At 38.6% G+C, this 26,724-nt stretch overlaps 1 protein-coding gene across 1 annotated transcript in view; it reads left to right on the plus strand.

Annotated features, from left to right (window-relative positions):
* Positions 1-26,724, plus strand: part of PDE5A (phosphodiesterase 5A) — a 142,677-nt gene that overhangs the window by 44,336 nt on the left and 71,617 nt on the right. The window lies entirely within an intron of this gene.

A 26,724-nucleotide genomic window follows, 5' to 3' on the forward strand; every position in this document is an offset into this window, starting at 1 on the left:
TATGAATTTGAAATATGTTATGAGTTTCTTTTGGTACAGTAAATTTATGTTGTATTTGGTACATATCCATTAAATTATGCAAACTTTTAATATGTGCAGGCTTACAGTAAGTACATCAAGAGCATTCAGATTGAAAGAATATTTCTTGATATTTTAATTCTATATGTTGAAGAAGAAACGAAACAATACAAAATATGTCATTTTTAATGTGTTCTTTCGAAGGTTACTCTGTTAACTACATGTCAAGCCAAATTTTTCAGAAGTCTTTTCTCGAGAAATAAGGCTCTTCAGGAGATACATAGACTGTAATGATGCTACAGTTGCAGTGTTCTGTTTTAAAAAATCCTGAAAAATAAGTAAGAACAGATTTGAATACTCTGCAGAAGATTTTCTTTATCCCTGGAAGAGGAAAGTAAAAGCATGAATCTTAAATATTTAGCATTCATTAGTGTTATGTCTGTAATACTGTCTCATGTGACCACATAGCTCATCGTAAGCCTAGTCAGGGAAAAAGGATCTCAAAAGTGAGTGCCAAGCTGGATAGTTAGGTTCCTTATCAAAATAGAACAATGTGTCAAATGGATTTTCCACTGGGGTCTGTCCTGGGTCCACTGCTATTCAGTATTTTCACTACTGACCCAAATGGCAGATCACAGAATAGGCTCAGTAGATGCAGAGACAAATGAAGTCTGGTACATTGTAATTACCTTGAAGGACAAGAACAGGATTCAATATGGTTGTGCTAAACTGGAGACATGAATGGAAAACTTCAGATATTTTTCAACTTGTACAAGTGCAAGCACGCCACTCAGGAGCAATAACCTGCACAGAGTCAAAACAGGGAAGAGACAAAGGAGGAAGAAATTCAGATAGAAAAGGGTCTAGAAATTAAAGCTGACCACAGACCAGATGTGAGTTAACGACGACATGCTGCTGCTAACATGGAAATGTCATTCTGGAATGAAGTTAGCATGCAAGTTTTTTGAGTAACCCTTTTGCTCTACTCAGCACTGATAAGGTTTTAACTGGATTATTGTCCATAGGTCAGGGACCACACTTCAAGAAATTTATGAACCAGTCAGAGACAGTCCCAAAGATAGCAATAAAAATGATAAAAAGTCTATAAATATGAGTTATGATAAAATATCGGAAAAATTGGGTTTTTACTCTAACAGACTGAGGGAAGTCTGGATAACAGTCTTCCAGACACATAGAAGGCTACTTTATGTGTCTACAGCAGTAACTGTCTAAAATTCAAGCAAGAAGATTCAGATTACATCTTCAGAAACATTTTATAATGAAACGGCCATGAACAGCAGAAGAGTTTGACTGAGGTTTTGTGTGTACCTACTGAAGGATTCAAGGCAGGCTGACACTTGTCTGTCATGAAGGACCCAAAGGTTGTTGCTTTTGCCTTGGGTTAGGTGACTTCATGTTTTTTCTAGCCCTATGATCCTATAGTTTCTGTTTGCTCTTTATCCTGCTTAATTCAAAGGACTGAAGGCCATGACATACACCACACTAAGAAATAACATTTTATTTCAATAAACCCAACACATGCTTCTGCTTCTCTACATTCGACTTTCACTTTCTACTGAAGGCAAATTACTATTGTTCTCATTCGAACCAATTGTTTTACTGAAACGCCAGCTTCTCAGTGATGATCTAGAAACTTCAGGGCTCAAACCTAGAAGACATGAACATTGTGGTCCTTATTCAGATAACTAGTGAAGGGCAAGAAGAGCCAAACACACACTTGCTGCTTAAGGAACTGTGTGTCAATGTCTGGTGGCTTGTTCAGAAGGCTCATTATCTTGTAGGATTGAGCCATCAATGTTGTTCAGGAGCCTGAGCTGTATATATTTGATTCAGGCAGATAGAAAACAGAAAATTAAATCCTGAACACTGTCATACATATCTCCAAAACATCATTTGTTGTTTAATTTATACTTCAAACAATTGGTACCACTCAAATCAAAAGGACAGAAGTGATGCTGGTGACCACAGGAACTAAGAAAGACATCTTCCTGTATTATCAACAATAGCATTAATCCTTCTAGAGAGATGACTAGAAAAGCTGAATTGTAGGGGAAAATGTATTATTTTTTTCAAAAACAGCCCAAGTGTTGTATCAAATTCTCATCTGCAGCTCGTTTGGAGGTAATGTAGGGAGTAGCCGAAAGGCATAAACTGTACAAGTCAAACCATGCCAAGCCAACATGGGCACTGTTCAGGAAGTCATGCCAAATGATATCCCAAGCACATAATGTGGAAAGACATTTGTCAATCATTTTAATTTGTGAAAAATTATCTCTATATTTCGTTTTACTTCAATATTAACATAGTTTTTTAAAAATGCCAGCCAGTTACATAGGGGCTAGCTGCAGTCCAGGTGTGAAACAGTGATGAAGAAGGCCATTAATGAAAAATGCTAAGCTCTGAGTTTCATGTCATTAATATTTATGACATAGTGTGAAGAGTCTTATTTAAATGCCACCTTGTGTGTGGGTTGGGGTGGAGGAAGAGAAGGATGGTAGAGGAGGAGGACTACACTATATATGCTAAGCAAGGTGTCTTGACAGTGTCTTTACTGACACAGGATAGTAATTAGTCTAATGTTTGGATAGGTACACTTTATGTGACCTCTGATTTTAATGGCATAAAATTATAAAAACTGACTATTCTGTCAAGCTGCCAAGCGGAATGCATTTGGATGGGTATTTGGAAACCAAATATAATTTTTAACCATCATCTATTATTTTGGGCAAATTGCCTGAAGTGGACTGAACCTCAAACATTTATTTCATGCCAGCCGGCTCCTCCTGCAATTATGCTGTAATTTCAGGGAGACAATATGTTTTGTTTAACATGATGTTATAACTCCTTCCAGTGCCTGCTGAGGTCCTGAAGTAACTGATTTCCTCCCTTTGCAGTTAGTGGGCAAGAAACTGTGTGCTGCCAGTGAGTACTGTCCTAAAGCCTTCCCAGGTCACAGAAGGTGATCAGGCATTTGCACATCCAGCACTTTCATAAGCAATAGGTTTTGTACGCTTACGAGGTTTAGTATTTAGGTTCCTCCATAATGAAACGCTGCTCCGTATTGTTAGTGTAATCTGTCCTGGAATGACAATGATCTGGACTTTGTTGCGCGGGTGCAGCAAGTCACTTCCATACTTTAATACAATTCACGTAAGATTTGCATGAACTATGTAGCCGGTCCTCTTCTCTCTGTTTTTAATTGCAAATTGTCTCCTTCTTTTGACATAAATAGTCTGGTTTATGTCATAACTTAATTCCTACAAACGGCTGTGTTTTTTCAACTTATGTTGTTATGTCAAGAAATAAATGAAGTACACTATACACATCGTATTTTTCATGCAAGTGTCTGGCATGTGTATTGCTTACATAAAAATAAAGCATTGTTTAAAAAGAAAAATTTAGAGAGAGCTGGTATAAGATATGCACTTTTTTAAAAGCAGCAATCCCTTGGAGATTAATTTTTTTTCAAATTATGGTATTTCATAGGCTACAAAGAAAAATCTGCTTTTCAAAATGCAGAGAACTGTCAAGGGAAATAAAATTCTCTATTTTATACAACAGAATCCTCATATCTGTAGCACTAAAACATAAAATAATACTGAAATTAGCTGTTGAAAATTGTTTTAATATGTGCTAATATAAACTTGGTAGCGTAATCTGTTACCCAGGAAATGCATTAAGTTTGAAGCTATAATCTCCTGTTTCTATTCAGAGGACAAAACTGAGGTTCAGCAAGAATCTAGAAACTTTTAAGGCAAGGATGAATGAAGCCCCGGGCATGTTTTCTTAAATTATGTTATAGTTGCTCTGTAACTATATGCATCTACAGTATGTGGTAATATCCAGAAGTTAACAATGGGTAATTGTACTTTGGGCTACACCACAAGTCCTGAAATAACAATGGGGGGTAGTTTCTCACTGACTTTAAACTGGTGATGATCATGGAGAAACTCCTCCTAATGAACACTAATGAAATTTTCATTAGTAGGGAATTTCTTACATGAAGCTTAGTGTGCAGTGCTTGGATGCTGTGGCAGTGGGGACCTGGAGTAGTCAGTGCTCGCTAGAGGGATTGCAAAGGGCAGTTAGCATTTGGAGAAGGCACCTAAGCATCTCATTACATGTCACTGTTCTGTTGGTACTTTAGAGCAGTGACGTCCCTCTGGTCCCATTGTCTGCAATACGAATGGCATAGGAGGAGACTCTGCAATAAAGAGCAACAGTAGATCTGTCAGTTGCCTGTGGCACAAGCAGAGAAATGGTGACTGGAAATGGCAGGGTGGCAACTGGTACGCTAGACAGTATTTTCTGGCTCTAAGATGACATCTGCCTATATGTGTGCTGAAGTCACTATGTATGCCATCAAAATAGTCAGAAGCCAGTCTAGACATATTCCTGATTCTGTAAGTCACTTTTGAACATACATTATTTGCATTAATCAACAAATTAATGTAACTTTCAGTTGCATCATCCACTAACAGAGTTTTCTTAGATATCTGATATTCCTTATCATTCTCTGTACTCCTGACTAACCTAAATAGGTTACTAGAATCCACCATATGATAATGTTGCAGGTTTGCTACCTCATTTATAACTATTGTTTCATTCACTTTATCCGAAATAAATGTAAGATTCACTTCCCCCTAGGTTATCTCCAAAATATTTTATATTCATTGACCCAAACCAATATTTGGCTCATCAGATTGTCTTGCTTGCTAATTTAAAAAACACCAGCTGAATTATTCCATAACTCTGGAATGTCCTTTTGTGCTTTAGCACAATACAAAAGAACCAGCACCTTCCGAAGCATTCATTGAGTACCTCCCTTTGAAGTTCCAACTCAGCTTAGAATGATCAATACCCAGATTGCCAGAGCCATCAAAACTCTTAAGTGTTGTCCAAAGAAGGTGCAGATCTCCACCGTTCCAGAAATAAAAAAACATTCACCTTAAACTGAGATAAAAAATTTGGGAAATGGTTACTTTAGTACATGCTTCTTACAATATGATTCTGATTTTCAGTGTCTGTATTTAATAAATGCTGATCACCACAGCCCCACTTTGCAAGGTGCATTTATTTGTGCATTATGTATAAAAAGTATATTTATATGCACACTCAGTGCTTGCATTTCCCTTTTATAAAATTGTACAGTGTCTCTTTAAATCTGACTTTGACTTCTTATACATTTGCCAGCCTCATCTTAGGGTCCATATTAATAAATTTTGAAATGCTTGTTGCCATTTCAAATGAAACCTTCTTTGAAGGAGAAAAAAATCTCTTTGATAAGTCTAGGATGGTCATGTTCAAGATGCACTTAGGATCCAGGCTGGCTAGAGGGCTCACCCAATACTTTTATACTGCAGCCATGTTAAGTTCAGGGGAAGGTTGTCCAGCATCTGGAACTGTTTAGATTTTACTGAGTATTTTCTATCGAACACTAAGATTATCTTATCTCTCCTTGTTACCTCTGTGCAATACATATACATGTGTTTCAATAAGGTTATCATTTAATGGGATTACTACATTCATATAATTGCTTTGATCAATGCAAAGTTCCTCAGCATTTGATCAATTTTCTGAAGAGAGGAAGGTCTTTGATTTCAGCCTAAAGAGGGTCACTGGAGAGTGATCCCAAAGATGATGAACACTGATTTCAATGGAATCGATGCTCAGGACATCTCAAAAGCATGTGTTTAGGTGAAAAGTTCAGCTAATAAGGTGCCTGACTCCTAAGTGCTATGAACCTCCTGGGAGGTACTGAGACCCTACGGCTGCCCTGGCAGTTAATAGGAGCTGAGGATGCTCAGTATTCGGCATAACCCAGCTATAAATGCATTACATTTAACTGCATAATCTCAAGGATAAGAGAACATCTGTCACTCAATAACAGCTAACACCATCTGGTTTTGTATCACTATATTCCTACTTACTTGAACAAATGAAGTTCAAGTGACACTGAGATTGCTTCAAAGGAAAAACAAAATGTATTTACACTTGTTACTTTGCCCTTTTGCACATTTTGAACAGGTATAATGAAAGGCTTTGCCTTCAAAAACTTTCATTAGAATAATTTGCTATTTGTGCTTTCTCTGCTATCATTTCAGAATTATTTTTCTCTAACAATCTTATGGAAGATATCCAAAATAGTTATAAAATAACTCACCTCTTATTTCTCCTGACCTTAGCCAGGAGTCTGTTTCTTCCTTAAAGATAATATCAGGAATTCTTCTTGATCTTTTCTGCCTCTGCCTTGAAGAAGAACGGTTGGTCCAGCCTTCTGCTTCTCTTTGCTGGTACTAAAAGAGAGGAACTGCAAAAGCAGCACAGTATCAGGCCAAAAATCTTTTCTGTAAGACTAAACTAGATCTCTGGAATTTCACCAAAAGAAATTTGCAGTTGAGTTGGTTTGCACAGTTTTCAGAATTCATAGTGACTTCTTATTAATATTTTTAATGTCTGGAGGAAATGATACTTTACTGTGCTGTGGAGTCAATTTTTTTAAATGTTCAACTTATTTAACTAGATAATTGTTCCTTTTCTGGCTTTTGACTATGGCTGTTCCTTCTGTCGCTTGGTTAAACAGATAGCAGAGTATGTGCCCTGGTCTAAAGTAGGAAACGGTTCTTTAGGAAGCTTTGGGAAATCCACCATTTAACTTACTACTGCAATGTACTCTGAAGGCAGTGACTCATAACAATTGGTGCTATGCTTTCCAAATTTTGCCCTCAAGTGACTGATGTGCTGAACACCCCCAGAAGAGTACTTGACTTGAAAATCAAACTTAGAGACTAGCAGTAGAAAAGGATGCTCAAGTCAGCCAAATGAACCAAACACAGCTCTGAAAACTAAGAAGTTGTTAGTGGAGAATTAGAGCAGTTTAGATAAACCTAAAGAGGCAAAAATATGTTTATTTGGAATCTTGGAATTCAAAGTTGGTTTGTGTCTAGTGCTTGGTTGTACTTGTCAGTCAACACTTTACAATGTTTATAATTTTCTATACAATTTGTACATTTTATTATAGTTTATAGAAACAATCTCTCTGTTTTCCTAAATATGCACACAGGCAACTTCTGTAGGTAGGTTTTTGTACATACTTGACCCATCATATCCATGCACACACACTTTCAAAGAATAAAGCATTTTATTTGAAATGTCTACAGGCTCACAGATGAAGTTACAGCTTTAAAACCACTAGCATTTCTAAAGCCCCCAAAGGCTTCACAGCTGAATTCCACACTTTCATCTCTATTCTCACCATAAAAACTTAAAAGTGACTTCTCAAGGTAATGTTTAATATTATTTATTGTATGTCTTACAATAGCGCTTGAGAACCTGAATGGCATGTTCCCACCATGTTTAGAACTGTGCAATATCTGTAATAAGAGGCTGTCTTGTAGGTTTAGATTGTTAGCTCCTAACAGACTAGAGGCAGGAGGAGAAAAAAACTCCTAGAGATGAAATGTTAGAAACCAGCTCTACTGACTTCCAATCCAGAGCATTACACGACAGAATATGCCAACTCTTAAATTATCATGAAAATTGTAGCAGCCTTTGAAGTGAGACTCAAGTACTTGTGTGTCATTTGTTAAAACTCTCTTCTAAATCACTAAAAGAAGGCTTTGTATCTCCTTGCAAGTTGAAAATAAGAATTTGTGAAAATTCCCCATGAGCACATCTGGAATAGTCTCAAATATTTTGCTGCCATAAGAGCTAGCCTTCAAACACAGACACTGCAATGTTTTTCTGGTTTTATCTGCACTGCACGCTGTAGTACAGCACAGACATAATCGAGCTAGTTCTGACCGCACTACCTCAGCTGCTGAAAACAGGATCCTTATTAGTGCTGACATTAGTGCAAGCTTATTTATCTCACTCTTCCTCAACCATATTACTACCATGCCTCTCAGAATGACTCCTCAGCATTAAATTCGAATGTAAATTATATTGTAAATTAAACTGTTCTTTTTCCTGGCTATCTTTGGTTTCGGAGAAATCTTACTTCTCAAACAGTACCATAAGGCCTTGGTAAAGAATACATATGGAGAAGCCACTTTTCATCTTTTGGCTGCAAATCAACGGGATGAAAAGGTTTTTGTCATGCTCACACTTCTAGATTACCATCTCCTTACATTTGTTGACATAATTCACAGGTAGTTAAATCTTCAAAACAGATATTTCAAAATAATCCAGGTTAGTTTAAGTATTACTAACAATAGTTGGAGTTGCTGAGGTCTCTTTTTTCTCTAAATGAATGGTGTTTAGCACAAATTTCATGAATAGTTGTGGCACCAAATTTATGTGTCAGTAACCTCTGCTTGGAGGAAGGGCAAGTCTTGATGAGAAACTTTAACTAAACTGCACCAGGAGGCATTAACCTCATCAGTCCAGTTAGCTGGAGCCTGAACAGGACCCAGCTCAGCAGCCTCACTAATCGGCTGCCTGACAGAATCAAATCCTGCATCTGGGATGTGAAATAAGTTAGGAAAATGTCCTTCTCTACAAGCCTGCATGTAATAAGGCCTATTCCCCTGAATAATCGCAGATCATTAACCATTTCATTAGTATCAAACGCTTCAGTTCAACCAACCACTTTCTGCTGTGAATTATCTACCCATTTTTCAGGGGAAATCATTTTAATGTGAAGTCACTACTCAGGACAATAAAAGCCTTGTGACAAGCAAAGGCATAACAAGTTGTCTTTTCCACTAGGAATATGACCATCCATACTATAAGAAATCCATTAGGACACTGAAGAAAGGAATTCCAAGGTACTCTGATCCATTTTGTTGCCTAATAAGGTATTAGTGGAATTTGCCATCTCCCCTTTTAAAGGGCAGAAACAGTTCACATACAAGGTGGCCACAGTTTGTCCCAAGAGACCATCATTTGGCAAAATGCCTCACCACTGCAGCTATTTCTCAGCAATTCTTAATCACAGATTAATATTATTAAATAATGGCGATTACTTTATTGCATCAAGAGAAGTGTGACCAACAGGTCAAGGGAGGTGATTCTCCACCTCTGCTCCGCTCTTGTGAGACCCCACCTGCGGTGCTGTGTCCAGCTCTGGGGCCCCCAACAGAAGGGGGACATGGACCTGCTTGAGCGGGTCCAGAGGAGGCCATGAGGATGATCAGGGGCTGGAGCACCTCCCTTATGAGGACAGGCTGAGAGAGTTGGGGTTGTTCAGCCTGGAGAGGAGAAGGCTCTGGGGAGACCTTCCAGTACAGGCGGCCTCCCAGTACTGAAAGGGGGCTACAGGAAAGCTGGGGAGGGACTCCTTATCAGAGGGTGTAGAAATAGGATGAGGGGTAACAGTTTTAAACTGAAAGAGGGCAGATTTAGATTAGGTATAAGGAAGAAATTCTTCCCTGTGATGGTGGCAAGGCACTGGCACAGGTTGCCCAGAGCAGCTGTGGCTGCCCCCTCCCTGGCAGTGTTCCAGGCCGGCTTGGACGGGGCTTGGAGCAGCCTGGGCTGGTGGAAGGTGTCCCTGCCCATGGCAGGAGGGTTGGGACTAGATGATCTTTAGGGTTCCTTCCAACCCAAACCACTCTATGATTCTATAACCAAAGCTAAACACTGTCTGCTCTACCTTGCCAGAAAACATACCTGTGAGTATCCACCAGCACACTTCACTCCTGCACAGCCTATGTAATCATATGCTGAATATGTGCCACATGGAGCTTTTAAGTGGGTGTTTTCTCCTAAAAAGAATATTTTCCCTGAAAACTTTTTCTGATTAAGTTCCTGGAAAGAATTCTGGTTTTTTACTTTTAACAGAAGACAAGTTCCAAAGTGACAATTTTATTTTTGCAGTGGTAAAAGGAATTTGAAGTCACCCTAATAACTGAGTACTTTATGGTAGTGTATGAAAACTTGTGAGATATATATATATATGTGAGTTTTTCCAGTCTGGTTGGATAAAAGACTTAAGGAGTCTTTCAGGAATCACATGCAATAGCATCCACTTGCTGGTAGAGACTCCGGTAATGATCTTGTCTCCTGTTGTTTACTACAGATACAGACCAAACCCCTGTCTCTCTTCCTCTGATCTCCTCTTTTACACTGGTCAACTCAGAGCTGGTGTCCACTACAGTACAGGAAATTTCAAAACGAGACAAAATTCTTTCCTGTACAAGCTGTGGGTGGATGGTAGACTTAATTGTCCTGGCCAGAAATGTCAAAGCAGGCAGTGCAATCCTTCTTACTTCAGCAACAGGAATAAACCTTTGTTTGACAGTTTGCTGATTCCTAGATGATCCCTCAGAAAAGATAAATTGGCAACTTTCTCCACTTCCAGTCACTAACATAGTTTCATATATCAAATGACTTCATATGTGGAAAAATAATGATTCAAAATCATTAGTCTAGAAGGCAAGCAAAATGTAACTTATGACAAAGTAGATACCATGTATTTATAGTGTACCTTCTGGCCAAATTCATCTGGATGACAATGACAGGCTGGTGTTTCAAGCCTATCTTCAGTGCACTTCAACATATGGGATTCTGAGTGTTTACTGTGAATTGACCATGTCTTTCTCCTTTCCTCAGTAATACTTTGACATGATATAGTACCTCTCATTTCTCTTATGTAAACCTTTTTATAAGTGTTAATGAAGGCAAGCTTGCAATGCCTTTCTAAATTAAGACAATTATTTCATATCTGGTTTGCAGCTGAAGTGATCTGAGACAAAGATAAATAATGTAAATTATTGCACATGTTAAATGATGAATTTTTTGGGGTTGTTTTTTAATTATGCCCAGAAATAAATTAATAATTAGCTATAACAAATAGTCAGTTATAACAAAACTAGTCCTAGATTGTGACAGTGATAGATAGGGATATTCTGACTCTGCTATATATCAAGACACTAAAAATTAGTCAATTAGACAAAAATGGCACAAAATCAAAAGAAAACATAACTAAAACCCTACTTGTATATGGGAGGAAATCGCACTGCTGGAAGCCCTGCTCATGAAACTGAGAACTTGAGCCACTAAGGTACTCAGTGTCTTTCTCTTGTTCGTAGCTCCAGCTTTCCACCCATCTTTCCACAGGCATTTTATTGCTGGTCTCTGCACCGCAGCCATAGATTAATTTGTAAGATGGAAATTCTTCTTTACCGTGAAGAAGCCAATTCAAATAGAAGAGCAGGCTGAGCGAGACTGGTGTGCTCCCAGCCCACGCTATGCCCCCCACATCGCATTCCTCTGGCTGCGCCTGAGCATCGCCTCCTGCTATTCCAGCAGCACAACCGTGGGGACCAAGCCAACAGCCAGGTCTCACCGCAGGCTGCCCGTGCCCTCCACACACTCCCTCCATCCCACACGTGCCCAGCAGAGCACACTCTGACTCTGAGACCAGCACTGGCAGTTGTGGAGATTCGGGGTGAAGCACTTGTGCGGGGCCACTCAGCCCTCCCTCTGTTACGGCAGAGCAGATTGCACGTGCATGCCTCTATCAAAAAGTAACAGCCTCAAAATATCAGAGACTGGTTGTCCTCTCCAAACTGACTGCCTGTTGTTTTTTCTCAAAACATGAGCCCATCTGCATCTTCCCAGGCTATGGATGTGCAGAGACTTCTGCGTCATTTTCAAAAAAGCATGTGTGTTTGCTGCTAATGGGAAGTTGGAATTGCCAACAAATAGTTGTCAAGACCATTTGTAACTTTCCTTTCTATACCTGTTATTTCTAAGCAAAAATTACCTGAATCTCCTCTCCTTACCAAAGTAAATCTGAATTAAGCTCACAGAATTATGGAGAATAAAGTCCTTAAAGCATCAGAACAAATATTCTCAAATCCAGAGGGTATCTATCTACTTCATTTGATCATACAGATAACCTGCATCTACACTGACCTCTTACTGAACATCACTGTACTTCCTGTATGGTAGCAAAGTTCATAAGGCTGATCTGGTTCATCCACTGTATTAGTCAGCCAGAGATATTCAGACTGATAGACAGTACTAAGTATTCTCTGGAGACAGAGACAAGACCATTTCTGTAAACTATTGTGGTACACAAGCAGTAAAAATGTTATTTTAGAAAAAGCTGAATCTGATACTGTGAAGAAAAATAGTAACAGCTTTTAAAGCAAAATTACTAGGTGAAATAAACACATTACCATCATCCAGGTTTGGTGCTTCCTTATAGTTCTGACAGAAATACCAGTTCAGGTGCAAATCTCCCAAAGAAGACAAAACATCATTTTGAATCAGATTATACTTTTCACTATATTGTCATAAATCTACATAAACCCTAGTGAAATGAGTCACTTAAAGCAGTACAGGGTAAAGAAAAGAACTTGACCCACTGCATAGTGACTCTTCTTCTCAAATTTATTTAGTTTTGCAGTAGTGATGAGAACGTGACAGTAAAGTGGACAGCAAAGATGAACCCAGGTATCACTGCTGCCATTTCTCAGCCTAAACCTGTGATGTTCCTCCTGCATTTGGCAAGGTTAATGATGGGCACAAATCTATGCATCGTATCCTGCCATTAACACAGAAATAAGAAACGATGAGCCATTCCTTGCCATAAAATGCCTGTCTTTCAAAATTCCTCCTTTTTTCACCATTATAATTTAATTTATTTCAAGGCAGCTAATAAGAAAAAGCAAAACGTTTTCTTTCAACTTTGCAAAATATGTGGGACTTTCCTGAGGATGGTCAAGTCAGAGAATGACAACACCATTCATTATAAATACAAGTTGTGCCATGCAATGAAGTTTATGACTTACCCTTTTTGTGGCAGGAGGGGCCATTATTTTGATAATTGGGATGATAAGCTCTGTAAAGAAATAAAAATGTTTTATCCAAATCTGTCAGATGTATTCTTAAAATACAACAATAGTTTTTCATTATTTTTCCTTTTTATTTGAAGATTACATTTGGAAGCTGCAGCTCATCCTTAGCTAGTGAAAGTTCACTTACACACAAGGGAACTGTAGCATAAACTGTTAAAAATGAATGAGATGAGCATAAAAAGTAATCAAAATTTAAATATTTTTGCTTCTCAAGACCAAATTATTAAAATCTGATTTACATTTCCCAAAGTAAGAACTTCTGGAACAATGCTTGAAAATACTGACTTATGGGAATAGAGTACAATTTCATAAATATTGGTGTTTATCTTCAGAAACTTCCAGATTAGTGAGCAAAATCACAGGATTATCCATCAAATGTAAATCTATAAAACCTTAGCTAGTAGTGGTATTATAGTGATTTGGAATTAATCTAAGACAGCTATCTGGTTGAAAGAAATCATCTGCCTACAGGAGTATCCTTGGTGTTCATAAGACCTCTATCTTAAAATCACATTACCAAAATACTAGAAAGTTAGGGGAAGTGATAGATTTCCTCAGAGGGAGTCCTGTCTCTGGACACTGCTAGTTTTTTTCTCCCAGACATGATTACCCTGTGGGAGTCATATGAACTTTGAAGGCCACAATTTTTGCTTCAGAATGGCTCAGACTGTTCTGAGCTGCAGGTATTTAGAAAACAAAATTAAGTTTCCATACAAGGTTAAAAACATTGACTGAGCCCTCTCCCACATCAGACTGCAGGAGCCGAATGCTACTATGCTATCAATACAGTCAGTATATTTTTCAGGAACAAAATATAAACATTGAGTTAGAACACTTAATATAAGTTTGCTAAGTACTTTTGCTTCCTTTCTTGGTCATGGCTATGGGAAAGTGTTTGTTTAAATGTGGAGGAAAATGAATAGATTCCCCAGACTTCCCTCCTTTGCCAGCAAATACAGTACTCACCGTACATTGCATAACATGTGGTGAAAAGGAAAAAATTAGATTCTCTTGTTAAAATATTTGTTGTCTGTTATTAGTTTGTTCTTCTCTTTCCCTGTAAATGTACACTGAGGGCCACCTCAGTTTCCACTGACTTCTATAGGGACAGGTTTAGTGCTTAAGAATAATAAAAAAGGTCTTTGGTCTAAATTTGGTGCTCTCATGTACTGGCATTGATCTCAAGCAACTTTTCTACCACTCTGACAGCAATGCTGAGGAGGACGGGGGAGATGGCAGTATTCTGTGGAACTGCCCTGAGGGTAAAAGCTCTTGATGCAGAGGTTTAGTCAACCACAGCAAATGTGTGGTATTGAGAAGAGAAGGATGCTACTCCAGGCTCACACCTCTGCTAGTCTGCTGAGATGCCCAGCACCAGCAGTGAATGAGAGAATCAGAGGCTGCAGAGCAGCCAGGCATAGTGAATGAGTTAAACCACAACTAGTAGAACACACAGATAAGTAAATAGCATGCATGTGCTCCCTCAAGCTTTCTTCTCTCAATGAAATCTTCTCGTCAGTAGGAACTAAGCACACCACCCATCTGGAGGCTGCTTGGCAGTGTGCAAGAAGTGAGTTTCTTTTTATTCCAGTCACTTTCCAGTAGACCGTGTTAACAAAAATAAGTCATTACTACTCTCACTATTGGTAAAACTGCAGTGACCTAAGAGAGCCAAGGGATGTGAAGAAGCAGAGACTCATCTAGGACAAGGAAATCTAAGTCACTGTTCAGGCATGCTGAGCCATGCACAGTGCTCTGTGGATAAGGGCCCTTAGCCCTAGCAGTGACAGGCCAGTGCCCTTCACAAGCACATCAGAAGTCTTACATACAAATAAAGCAGAAAGGGCTTCTTTCCTTATTTTCTGGCATACATAACTTTCAAGAAGGAATTTTAATGCAATGTGTATATATCATTTCCTACCAGATCCACAGACATGGACTTTATAAAGTCTGATAAAGACAACAGTAAGACGAGTCTATGTATTAACTTCATATCCCTTTTCAATGAATTTTTGTCTCATCTCTGTGTGTCAAACATCTGCGAATGATTCTGCCAAAACTCTGGAAGCTGGCTAGGAACTGCCAAGCGCAAGTGAAAGCATCTGTGCTCCAGATAGCACAGCTGTGTGAATGATGTTGCTCGTCTGTCTGCAGAGCACACACCATGCCAGCTGTTTGACAGGATGAATTGGAGGGGAGATTGATGAGAGGCTCTCTGAGAGAGGCCATGGCACACTTCAAAAGCATTTTTTCCTTTACCTCCCCTGCTTTTATGCACTGCTCATATTGCTTCAGTTATTTCACTTCTTTAATCTGATAAACATTAATAAAACAGCAAGTTCTCCTCCCAGCACTGATTTTTAAACAATTTCTTTAGTCGGTGAACTTACAGTCTGCTACTTTGCCAAGGTCAGACAGCTCAGATTACACAGCTACCTTCCTGCATTGGCACCCAAGGAAAGTAGAAAAGTTTCTAGGAATGTAGAAAGTTTCTATTCTATTTTGTAGCTGGTGAAAACCAGCAAGGCTGGCAGCACAACCAGCTTTCTTGTAATGTCCTGTACTGAAGGGAACATTGTTGTTCATTACAGAAAATTTCTTACCTTTAATGGCTTTAATCTTTAAATTGTTTCATTTCATTGTGTTGTGCTTAGCTTGCTGACTAATCTGCTCTGCAGAGAAATAAAATATCAGTTATGTTTTTCTCACTTTTGGAATAAAAACAGATTAACCTGAGTCCAAATTGCCCATTTTGTCAACAAGAGAGAAAGCAAATATTAAGAAAACATCCCTCTGAAGGCCTTCGCTTCAGTGTTTACTGTTCTTTTTATCTGAGCTTCATGAACATTCGTGTGGGCAAAGTTGGGCTCGCATGAACAGAACGCAGTGAGAATTTCAGGCCTGCAACAGAGATTTGCTATCTCTGAATTACATTCTTGATTAAATAAAACACATTTTGACACACTCAAAGCTGCCTTTTAAAGGTCAAGACATTCAGCCAGAGAATAGAAACCACACTGTGTACAAAACACGAGGGCCTGGTCCATGTCCCAAAGACCTTTACTAAGCAGCACAGATCTGTGAGCAGGATGCAGTGAAATCAAAAGGACAGCAGTAAACCAGAACAACCAGTGTGTATGGTCAGGTAATGATGGCTCACTATTGCTATTAACTTGGGTTTTAAATGCTACAAAAGAAGAATTTTCTGAGGGAGATTGGAATAGGAGGAGATATTGTGCTTTTTCACTAGTGTGTAAGGTATTTTCAAGCACTGGTGATGGTAAGAGAAATGAAATGGAATATGGTGAAATGTGGTGAGAACACTAGAGATACCAGAAAAGAACTTTGCTCTTGACCAGGAAGCTGGAAGGGTATTTGTAGGGTGATGGGCAACATGCAGAGGGACATTTCTCTAATTCCTTCCCCAAAACCCCTAAAAATAGGAGGGCAAATGAAAGTTAGGCTATCTCTACATTGTTTTTTGAAGCATTGGCTAAGAAATGTTTAAGCTCAACCTTAACACAGGGGAAAAAGCAAGAGAGCAGGTAGATTCCAGCTTGAAGAAGGAGAGCTGTTTGTTCTAGGAGCATCCAAATAAATCCAGTTGTGTTTTTTCTATTTGTATTTTGTGACTGACAGATTTTTAACAGAATTACACTAACACTGCAGACAGCAAAGAGCCCGTGCAGGAGAGCCCTCACTGTCTAACACCTATCTGGGACCACACAGAGCCCCAGCTGAAGCTCCAGTGCCAGCAGGCTGTAAAGCTCTCTGCTGCGTGAGTCCTGTCCCCTCCTGAGATATTCCATGACACCCTGAATCTCAATGAGGGTGTTAACACTGTGTCTCTTTTCAGTGGGGCTCTCATTTTTTTGAGATGTTCACACTACTTTGTCATCTTTACCTTCCCACCAGATTTGCCTGATGCTGCCTGGTGGATTTGAGGGATCCTGGAGGTAAAGGAACTGACAGATATTCAAACACACAGATAAACACACAAGACATCTCACTCTTTTTTTTTTTTTATTATTAACTTGCAGTAAGAGCTTCAGAAATTATTTTATATTACTATTCATGAGCACAGCTCTTCAGAAACAGAAAGAATCCGGGGGAGGGGGGGGGAAGAAAAAGCAAAGCAGCTCTATTTTTGAATGACAGAGGTTGTTTCAATCTGAAGCTTTCCTACTGAGATGTAAAGTGACCAAACTGTCCTAACACTTTGACCACTCTGAATGAAAAACAGCCTGAACTTTCAGGACTGCAGCAAGGACTGTTAGCAAATTAAAACGATAGCACTATGCATGTTTCAGCTCAATGCTCAGCGGGGTTGTATCTGTGTTAAAATCTACATTCTAGAAGTTTTTATGGCTGGAAAGCATTTGGGAGCACTTGTAGCATTCACTTTCAACTTTACCGACTAGTTTAAGAGCAACTTACATTTATTTTCTTCCCTTATTAGTAACTATAAGCATGAGAGAATTCCAATTCCTCCTCCATTTGTTTATATATATGTATTTATACCCTTTTTGATACACATTGTCCATTCTAAATAGTTCATACTATCACAAGCAATTACAAGATTATGGCAATGGCAAAATTTGTTTTTCCTGGTAGTAATATTAAACTCCATGCACCAGTTTAACTGAATATTAGTCCATATAAAATGAACATCTTTCAACCTCACTAAAAATTCAAAACCATCGAGAAGACTGATTTGGGTTTTTTGGCTTTTGCTAGTTTTCCTTCCATACATACTTCTATTCTCTTATCTCCCAAACTAATTTTAAGTAGCAAAACAAGGTTGTATTTTTATTCACACACAGACAGAAATCAAGAAATTAAGAGTCAGCCACTAAGTAACTAAAAGGAATAGCTCCCATAAACTAAAAAAAAGATGTTGAGTAAAACAGAAAACAGCAGATTGATAGAAGATGTAAAGTTATCAAAAGAACAGTTCTGGTCAATTATCAATAGCGTGTTGAATTTCCTTTACACAGAAAGAACATACAGTGGCAAATGTTTCCTGATTTATCCTGGGTTTTCAGGACCTTAGCAAGAACAGAGGAAGAGATGTGATTCAGGGTGGCCTGCAGCAGCCGTTTTCCTGTAAATACAGAATCCAATCCTGCCAATACAAATTTAATCAGCACTAGTTTTTCCTCACAAAACCCATAAAGTCAGCTGTCAATGATAAAATAGATTTTGGCAGTTATAATCAAAATGCATACACTGCAAATTCAGATCATGCAGCATAAGTGAATCTGAAGTCTGTATAAATGTATTGAAGTCCGGTACTGCAATACTTTTCTGCATATGCTTTTATCTGTTAATATCACTGTGCTGGAAGTTTACCCTGCGCTCTAGGTAGCATAAAATTCTTCTAAAATGCAGAAAGTTGGTCTTCTAGATCATGAACAAAGAAAAACAAAATGACAGATAACGTCCATGTACCACACACAGAGAAATACTGCCTTTCAGTCCATTTTGCACCTCTGTCATCTGGTCTCATATGGAAAGGAGGAAAATGGCAGGATGAACTGAGAAGCCAGGCTGTTGCCTGCAACCACCCAGCTGTCCTCCCAGGCTAGCCCTTACTGTGTCGCATTTCATTTCCTTAAGGGTGCTCATGTTATTTATTATTCAAGCCGTGGGAACACCACACAAACTTCTGTTTCCACATAACCGTTTTACTTGGGAAATAAATAAAATTAAAATAAATTCAATAAGCTTAAATAAAAATTAAATGTTTTTTCTCTGGGTTTCTAAAAAGAGACCTGACTTTGCAGCCGGAAAGCAGGGATGTCGGGCGCAGCCGGTAACTCGCAAGCAGCTGGAAGGAGTTTTAGGCTCATCAAGAGTCTCCTTAACATTGTTGTTCTGAACTGAAACAGTTCAGCAAAATTATGTGCTCATTTCCATATCACTTTCCCTTTGTACCTAGATCTTTATGGCAGCTTTGTTCTCAACAGTTTGGTTCTCCTCTAGTTTAAAATCTACACTGAAGGCCTTAAAAGTGGGGTGTCACAACAGCTAACATGCAGGTACTTCCCTCCTTTATTGGTTGTGAGACTTTTTGCTTTTGAAGTATGAAAGCCACAACAGACATTTTCACATTCTAAAAAAGTAAATTTATGCCTAAATTTTTAAAGTGAAAAATCCCAGGTAGCTGGTCACTGACGCTTTGCTGTGGCTTCCAGGAGTACTTACATACAGCACTGCTGGCATTTTAAATCCCAAGGTATCTAACGGACTGTTAAAGACATGAACAGAGCCATGTACATCCACACCAGTGTCCCATTCAGGCACTAAATCCCTGATATACTCTAGAGCTGCTGATTGCCAAGTTCTCTCAGAGTATCCCTGTGAGCTTGGCCCCACTTAGAGATGAGCTAGCTGCCTGTTTTCAGGGCTGAGTGGCCAAGTTTCTCTTTCACCACGAACCCACAGGCCAGCAGATCAGGCAGTCACCAGTGAGGTATGTGCTGTTTTCAGATACTCACAGTATCTATTTGGGTTCAAAGACACCAGATCAGGTTTTCCACCTTTGAGAACTGGGCGGTGTTGCTTACAGCCCACAACATGCTGTTGACATAACTCTTTCTGTCTCTCCTAGGACATGGTATAAGCTCTCAGAAGTAGCTGTGTAACCCCCATGGCTATAGAAAGCACAGATAGATTAAAAATCAGCTCCCCAGTGGTTTAGAAGACTAAATGCAATACTAAAAACGAGTGACTCATCTGATGTAATTTTAGCTATGACAGAAACTTCTACTGTAGTCTAAGTCAAATCACATAATCTTTTCACTTCATTACAACCATCTGTAGTATAAGGATCAGTGACAACTATTGCCGCCCTCACTGATCTAATAGGGGGACACTGATTAATACAAAAGCTTTTAAGGGAGGCAAATGGTATTTGGGTTCCAACAAAAATTGTTTTACGTTGTCCTTTGTATTGGTTTTGCCGCAGCACGTGAACTGCAACTATGCTAAATGCTGCAGAAACACATGGCCATGGACAACCCCTGCCTCAGAAACCTAACAGCGTTCAACCTGCCAGTGATAAAATATAAGTAGCAATTTCAGAAACAGAGCACCAAATGTGAAAAGATATGTAGCCATGACAATTTGGACCTGGTAGCTCTTGGATCATTCACTGTTTTCCTGAGAAATACCAGCTTCGCTTCTTCAGGAAGGCAGGGTGGTGCTGACCCCAAGCTACTCGATGGGAGTCTAAAGATCCACTTCACTGATTTGCTCTAATAGTTTTATTTTTTTACTTACCAGAGAGAACTAGATTTTGAAGGCTCCAGGTCCTCAGGTCAGCCAAAGCTTAAAAAAAAGAGATGAGGCAGATGAACAGCCAATGTGGGCAACACCTTTTCATCAGATTGCAGCTGATTTGGGGTCAGCAATTGTATGTGGTGAGTTCAGACTCACAACTCATTCAGACTCCCTTGGCTGAAAAAATGTCTACACCACAGATGTCTTGAAGAATAGGCATGAAAACTGAAGGAGAAAATGGAAGGATCCTGAGTATGCCATAACCCTCCAAAAAAATCAAACAGGATCCAGAAATAGACACACACTCATACGTAACAACCTCTTTTCTGTGTGACTGTTCTCAGACATTTTGATCTTGAGTATAATTAAAATGCCATACAAGCCCAATATATTGATTTAGCAGTGCTGCAGTTAGCCTTAGTTACAAACTAATCCCTACACAATTTCCTTGTGTGGTCAGAACAATGAAGATTCTGTGGTTATACCTTCAGGTTATATCAAGGTTATACATAATTAATCTCTATTCTCCTTGTTTACTGTTTAATTTTTTGTTGATCTTTCACAATCACAGATTAACACTTTACTTAATTACCAGAGTATGCCTGTGCACTCCTGAAATGCCCTGAAAATAATTTTTATGCCCACTGCATAATACTTTGAGTGATATATTCTGTGTTTACTTGTAGGCTCTGTATTGGACTGGGTACAAACCTCCATTCCCCCCTCCTCCTTCCATAAATTAAAGAAATATGTGAATATTTGACGACATACCCACCCAAGCAAGAGATATATTTGTGGTACAGCTTCCAGTACAAAGAAGTCCTGACTCCAGTTGTGGTCTTTAGAAAGTATAGTGATGATTTTCATTCATAATTATTTTTCCAGAACCAGTGATGTATATAGAATACCAGTTATGTTTGTTCTCATGAGTAAATAAGATCACAGTTTTACTAAAGTATGTTTCCTCCTAATGGGTCACAAAGAGCTAGTTTTTTCAGTTAAGTACAGTGCAAGCTGGGTCAAAGGAACACCTCATCTTTCAAAAATGTCTTCCACATAGATCAGTAGGAAATGTTCAACAGTTTAATTACTTTGAGGTCTGGACAAGGTCAAGTCTTCTATTACTCTAAATAAATAATGTCAGTGAAAGAGTATAATTTTAGATTCATAAAATGTCTTAAAACTTTGACATTAGCCAAATTTACTACTTTTATCTATTTGTAGCAGGACTGCATTGTGATACAAATTTTCTGGGCACCTTAGACAATGTAACACAGAGTTTCCAGGGCAATGACTAAACAGCAGTTTTACACATTATGGTAAGATAGAAAACAATGAAATTAACTGCATTTACACTTTTGTGAATGTTATATCCTGTTGAGAAGATTTCATAGTGATACTAACAAACACTACTAGAGAGATTAACTAGCTCTGTGCTGCTAGGATATTCCTCATGTGATCTATTGATGCAGAAATTCATATGTTCACTAGTAAGATGCCAAAATATCACAAAGTAAACCAATACCTGTTTAACAGGTGTTAACTCTAAACCTCAGTAAGATAAAATTAAAAAGAACCAAACTAATAAAAATATGCCTTGAAATCCCACATGAGTTCCCGAAGACAAGGAGAAAATAACATTGTTCCATTATTTAATAAGGAAATGACAGCTCATTTTGCCTGACATCAGTGTCAGGAAAACTGATGGAAAGGCTGGTACAGGAAGCAATCAGTGTACAATTAAAGGGTGATAGTACAATTAACGCTGGTCAACATAGAAAATGAGTTTTGTAAAAAAAAAAAAAAAAAAGAAAAAAGAAAAAAAGACCTTCCTATTTTTCCATGAGATTATGAATTAGTTTGATAAAGGAAAGTTCTGTCAGATTTCTGTAGGACTTTGGGTCACAACTTTACAGTACTTTAGGTAAAAAACCCAACAATGTATAATATCAGTGTGGTTCATACTAAATGGATCCAAATCATATGGAATGATCTGAAGAAAAATATAAAATTATTGCTGGAAAAAGCTGCAAATTGCAAAAAGTTGTAGAGTGATAAATAATGGGAAGGGCAAGAGACCAGCTAAGATCACTTAGTAAGGTCTGGAATATATTTTAACACAGAGAAGACAAAGTTGTTCATTAAAAGAACAAAGCAAATTGGTCTCATGTCCAAAATGGAAAATGGTTTTGTGAAAAGCAGTGACTCTGAAAAGAAAGAAACAGTAGACCCAAGCAGACACGGGTTCTCAGAGCAAAGTGCAGGCAAAAGTTATTCTTATTGTACAAGATGGGGGATAGCTGATAGGAGTTGTTGGTGCTATTACACCTCTCTGTGGTTTCAGAGAGATTATTACTGGGAAAATGTGCTGAAAAAAACATCTCCAGAAAACCAAGGGCTTTACTGAGAGAAGTGATACTAATAATTTGTGATGATAGACAGCCTTTAGAAACTCCACTTGTTAGGTTAACAGGTGAGAAATTTAACAGAGCATTACGGTCTATGAATACAGAAATGGGAGAGTAGATAGCCTTCTAATCTATTGGTAAAAAATATAATAGGCTCCATACACACTATTGAAGACAGATAAATGCAAAGGAAAACCAGTAGAAACGTTCAGCAGCAAGGAAAACTAACTGTGAACAACATACCTGGGGACGTGTTTAGAATCCCTATATAAAGACAATAGTCTTCCTAAAACCTTGCATTAATGCTGAATGGCTGGGTGAGGTTCCATGGTCTTTTTTTACAAAAACATAAGGAGATCATCGTAAGAGTAATGTATTTCAAACTGCTGTGCATTCACTTCTTGTTTTCCCTCACTAGAGTATTCCCCTCACATTCCTTTTCTGGCACACTATGTTACACAGATACAGCAGAAAACACTGAGCTGTGCATCCTGCTGCCCACTGTGCCAATGCTGGTCAGATCCTCAACAGATTTTGATACATATCCTGCTCTCTTCTGCAGATACTGAATTTATCTGCTGCAAAGCCTAGAGTGAAGCAGCATTATGTTTAAGAAATGTGAAAGAATAAGAAGAACAGCAAACAGCTGCATGGTGCTGGAAAAGATGCCTTTAAGCTACCAGACACTGGGGCAACTCTTTACAACTGTCAGTTGAGAATGCAGAGAGCAATTGAAGCTGTGAATTGAATTAAATTCTGGATCCATTGACATGGGTAAAAGCCGTTGCACTACTCCAGCGGAGTCAAGGTTCTCCTCACACAGGCTTAAGCAGCCCACACAATCCTAAACAGCAAGTATATGTACTTGAAAAACACCTGACTAATCTTTGATTTATACAGTTCATTACTGAGTCTCCTTCTCCCAACAACCACAATTAGGAAAAAAAAGCCCCTTATAATTTGCCTGCATAATTATCTGTAAGTTTAAGTACAAAACCAGTACTTTAAATCAAAATCACAGTTACTAGTAAAAGTACTAATATGAGCAACTGCTAAATGAAAATAACTAACTAGCTAGTAATTGCTCAAAAGCTTTTTAAAATTAAGCAACATTATCATGTAAATAAATAAATTAAAAAAAAAAAAAAAAGGTTTGTTATGCACTTGAGAAGGGCCTGGAATGAAATTTGGCCCACACAAGTTTCCTACTTACCTACTACCTCCTGTTTAAACTCTGCCAAACTCTATGTATGAACAGATTGATCACAGCTTCAATATTCAACATGTCAGATGCCCAGAAGGGTCTGTTGAATGCAACTGGAAATGGACTACACGGGTGCACGGTTACCAGGGACTGTAGCCCATTTGAACCCTTCAATGCATTGCATTTGTTATTAACCCTCACAGTGCAACCATGGTGTAATCTCCCTACTTCAAGCAGGGCTGTGTCTACCTGTTCACTGAAACGTGTTTCTAGCACATAGGCACCAAAAGCTCTAGTTACTAAACCAGTAATGATGCTGAGAAATCCACCTACAATTTAATCTACCTGCATCACACCTGGTTGTTGCCAAGACCTGTGCCCTTCAGCAAATTTGTGCTAAGCTTGGTGAGGCTAAGGATGCACTGGAGGACAGACATAGAATCCAAAATAATCTTGATGAATTGAAGAAATGGATTGCAAGCACAGGATGAAATTAAAAAGGTCCAAGAAAATATAGTTAGGCAGAAGTAAGCAGGTGCACAGGCAACACCTGACTACATAGCAAGTATTTAGAAAAAGGGAACAGAGAGCAGTCAGTCACCACAAGTCAGAAATATCAGGCTGTTGCCAAGAAGGCATATCCAAGAGTGACTATATTAGCAAGAACATAGCCTGCAAGGGACCCAAGATATCCCTTCCACTTCATTTAGTGTTGATATGCATTCAACTGGATTACTTGATCATAGCTTGGTGAGACACCGCAGGACAATCTGGGAAACGTCCAAAGTGAAAAAGAACAATCAGAGGGCTGGAAAACATGATGTTCAAGGAAGAACTTAAAGATGTAATGCTACTTGGTTTAAAAGAGAGGACGCTGAGAAAGAGAGACTTTATAACAGTCTTCAAATTTACCCTGAGACTTCTAATAGAATGTAGAAAAGGTTAAAAATTGAGCATACTGGTCAGTGGACATATTAAATACTAATATGCTAAACTCAAATTCTAAATTACTTTTTTCAGGAGATAAAGTTAGACAGTATTTTCCAGACAAATGTCTGTGTATCACAAGCAACTTTGAGAAGCTGCTGCTTTCCTGAGGTTAACAATAATTTTGCATGGTACTTTGATTGACGCAAATGCTCAGTAACATTCAAATCAAAATAGGAGGAAGCTACTATTTTGCATGGCTTCCTGTAGGACATATGCAATGTTATCCCAGAGGAGAAGGCAGGTTATGCAATGAGTGAGCAGCTCTGCATAGCTGTGTTTATTTGGGAAGCATTTCCAGTAATTATTTGAAAAGGACTGAGAGAATAAACTGATAAAGCATTCTCATGATTTCGTATTTTCATCACTAAAGATGATGAATTTAACAATTAGACTTTAACTGAATTGGATTTTGTTTGCTATTTCACTCTCTTTATGCAGCTTAAATAATGGAAAGGAAATGGAAACTTGCATTACTAATATTAGGATTCTTCCAGTGTGTCTGTGTGTGTATGTGTGTGTGTGTGTAAAAGCTATATTTATTAGCTTCTGCTAATAAAGAAGCAGAATAGTTTCTTGTACCTTATCATATTCTAGGCTCACCGGCAATATAGTACAGCCCTACACTTCTTTTAAGAGCCAAAATGGACCAACTGTTTTCCAAATTTAAGGGATGGTAGAAAGACAGCCAATTCCCACTGCTTAGCAAAGCTAAACACTGCTCCAATTCACCTAATGAGTAAGTCAGACAAATAAGTCAACTATGGTGACATGTGAAACCTTATTTTCTTCTCTTTTAAAGGGAAATGATATAGGAATAAATTATTTCCAAATAAGTTTACATAAATATAGAGCTCTTTGAGCATAAAATATTAAATAAATATGTCCCTGATTACATCCGTATTTGTTCTTACTAATTATCGTGAGTTAGCAACATTTATAATTTACGTGCTTTGGACATACAACCCCCACCACCTTTCTTAACTCCTTCCGCAACAATATTTGCAAAACATACAAATGAAAGACTTCAGCTAAAAAGCTTTTCCGACAAGCAGTCCTGCTATAGAATGGCCTACTGCTGGAAAAACATCCTGGCTTCTATACTGAGCTCTCAAGCATGCTGCTTTGCCACAAGCAGCTTTTAAACTCGAACCAGACATATTTATTCATATGTCATTACTACAAATCCTTTTCAGGTTTATAGCTACTACACATCGGTTCTGTCATCTGAGTTCTGGAAACAAACAGGAAAGCTGGGTGTGAGCTAAGATACATGGAACACTTTTTCAGAGCACTTTGGAAGCCAAAATTATGGAAGACTTTTTCCACTTTTACCATTCACTTCTTTGTTATGCTTGGTCTTCGTCCCCTCCTGTCACCTTAAAAATGAAAACAGCATGTTCATTATTATTCATGGAAATTCATTGGATATGGAGAAAGTATCCCTTTTTTTCCCCCAACTGTTCCATTTTTATTTCTTTTGGGAAAGACTATACTATCCTTTGCTTGGGTAGCGATCTCCTGAACTGCTGCTTTGCCATTGAGTTCACATGAAGATAGTAATTTGCATGGGCTTTACTGATTCTTATCTGTAGGCTAAATAGCAGCATGCTGTCAACCCCAAGCAAAGTGCACAGTGCTGTTGCACTGCCCAACTGTCCTCTCCTTTGCTACACTGTCATACAGATGCTGGCCCAGCCTGGGCAGCTGCCTACAGCAGAGGCAGCTCCATCCAAGGGTCCCAGTACCTTGTGGCATGAAGTACAGGGATGCTGTACGCTTCCCAGCTAGGCTAGGATTTAGTATTACACATTTACAGTGCACAGCACAGTATCTATTCTTGACTGGGGCTTACTGGATGTTACTACAGTATAAATGCTTATTTCTATTAGTGCTTCTCCTAATTACATGAAATGAGACACTATGTATTGCAGCTGACATAATTTCATTGACCATTACCTTGTTATTCTCCAGTGAGACAGAGAGAAAATCC

Source organism: Athene noctua, chromosome 4 (assembly GCF_965140245.1).
Source record: "Athene noctua chromosome 4, bAthNoc1.hap1.1, whole genome shotgun sequence".
Classification (NCBI taxonomy): Eukaryota; Metazoa; Chordata; class Aves; order Strigiformes; family Strigidae; genus Athene; species Athene noctua.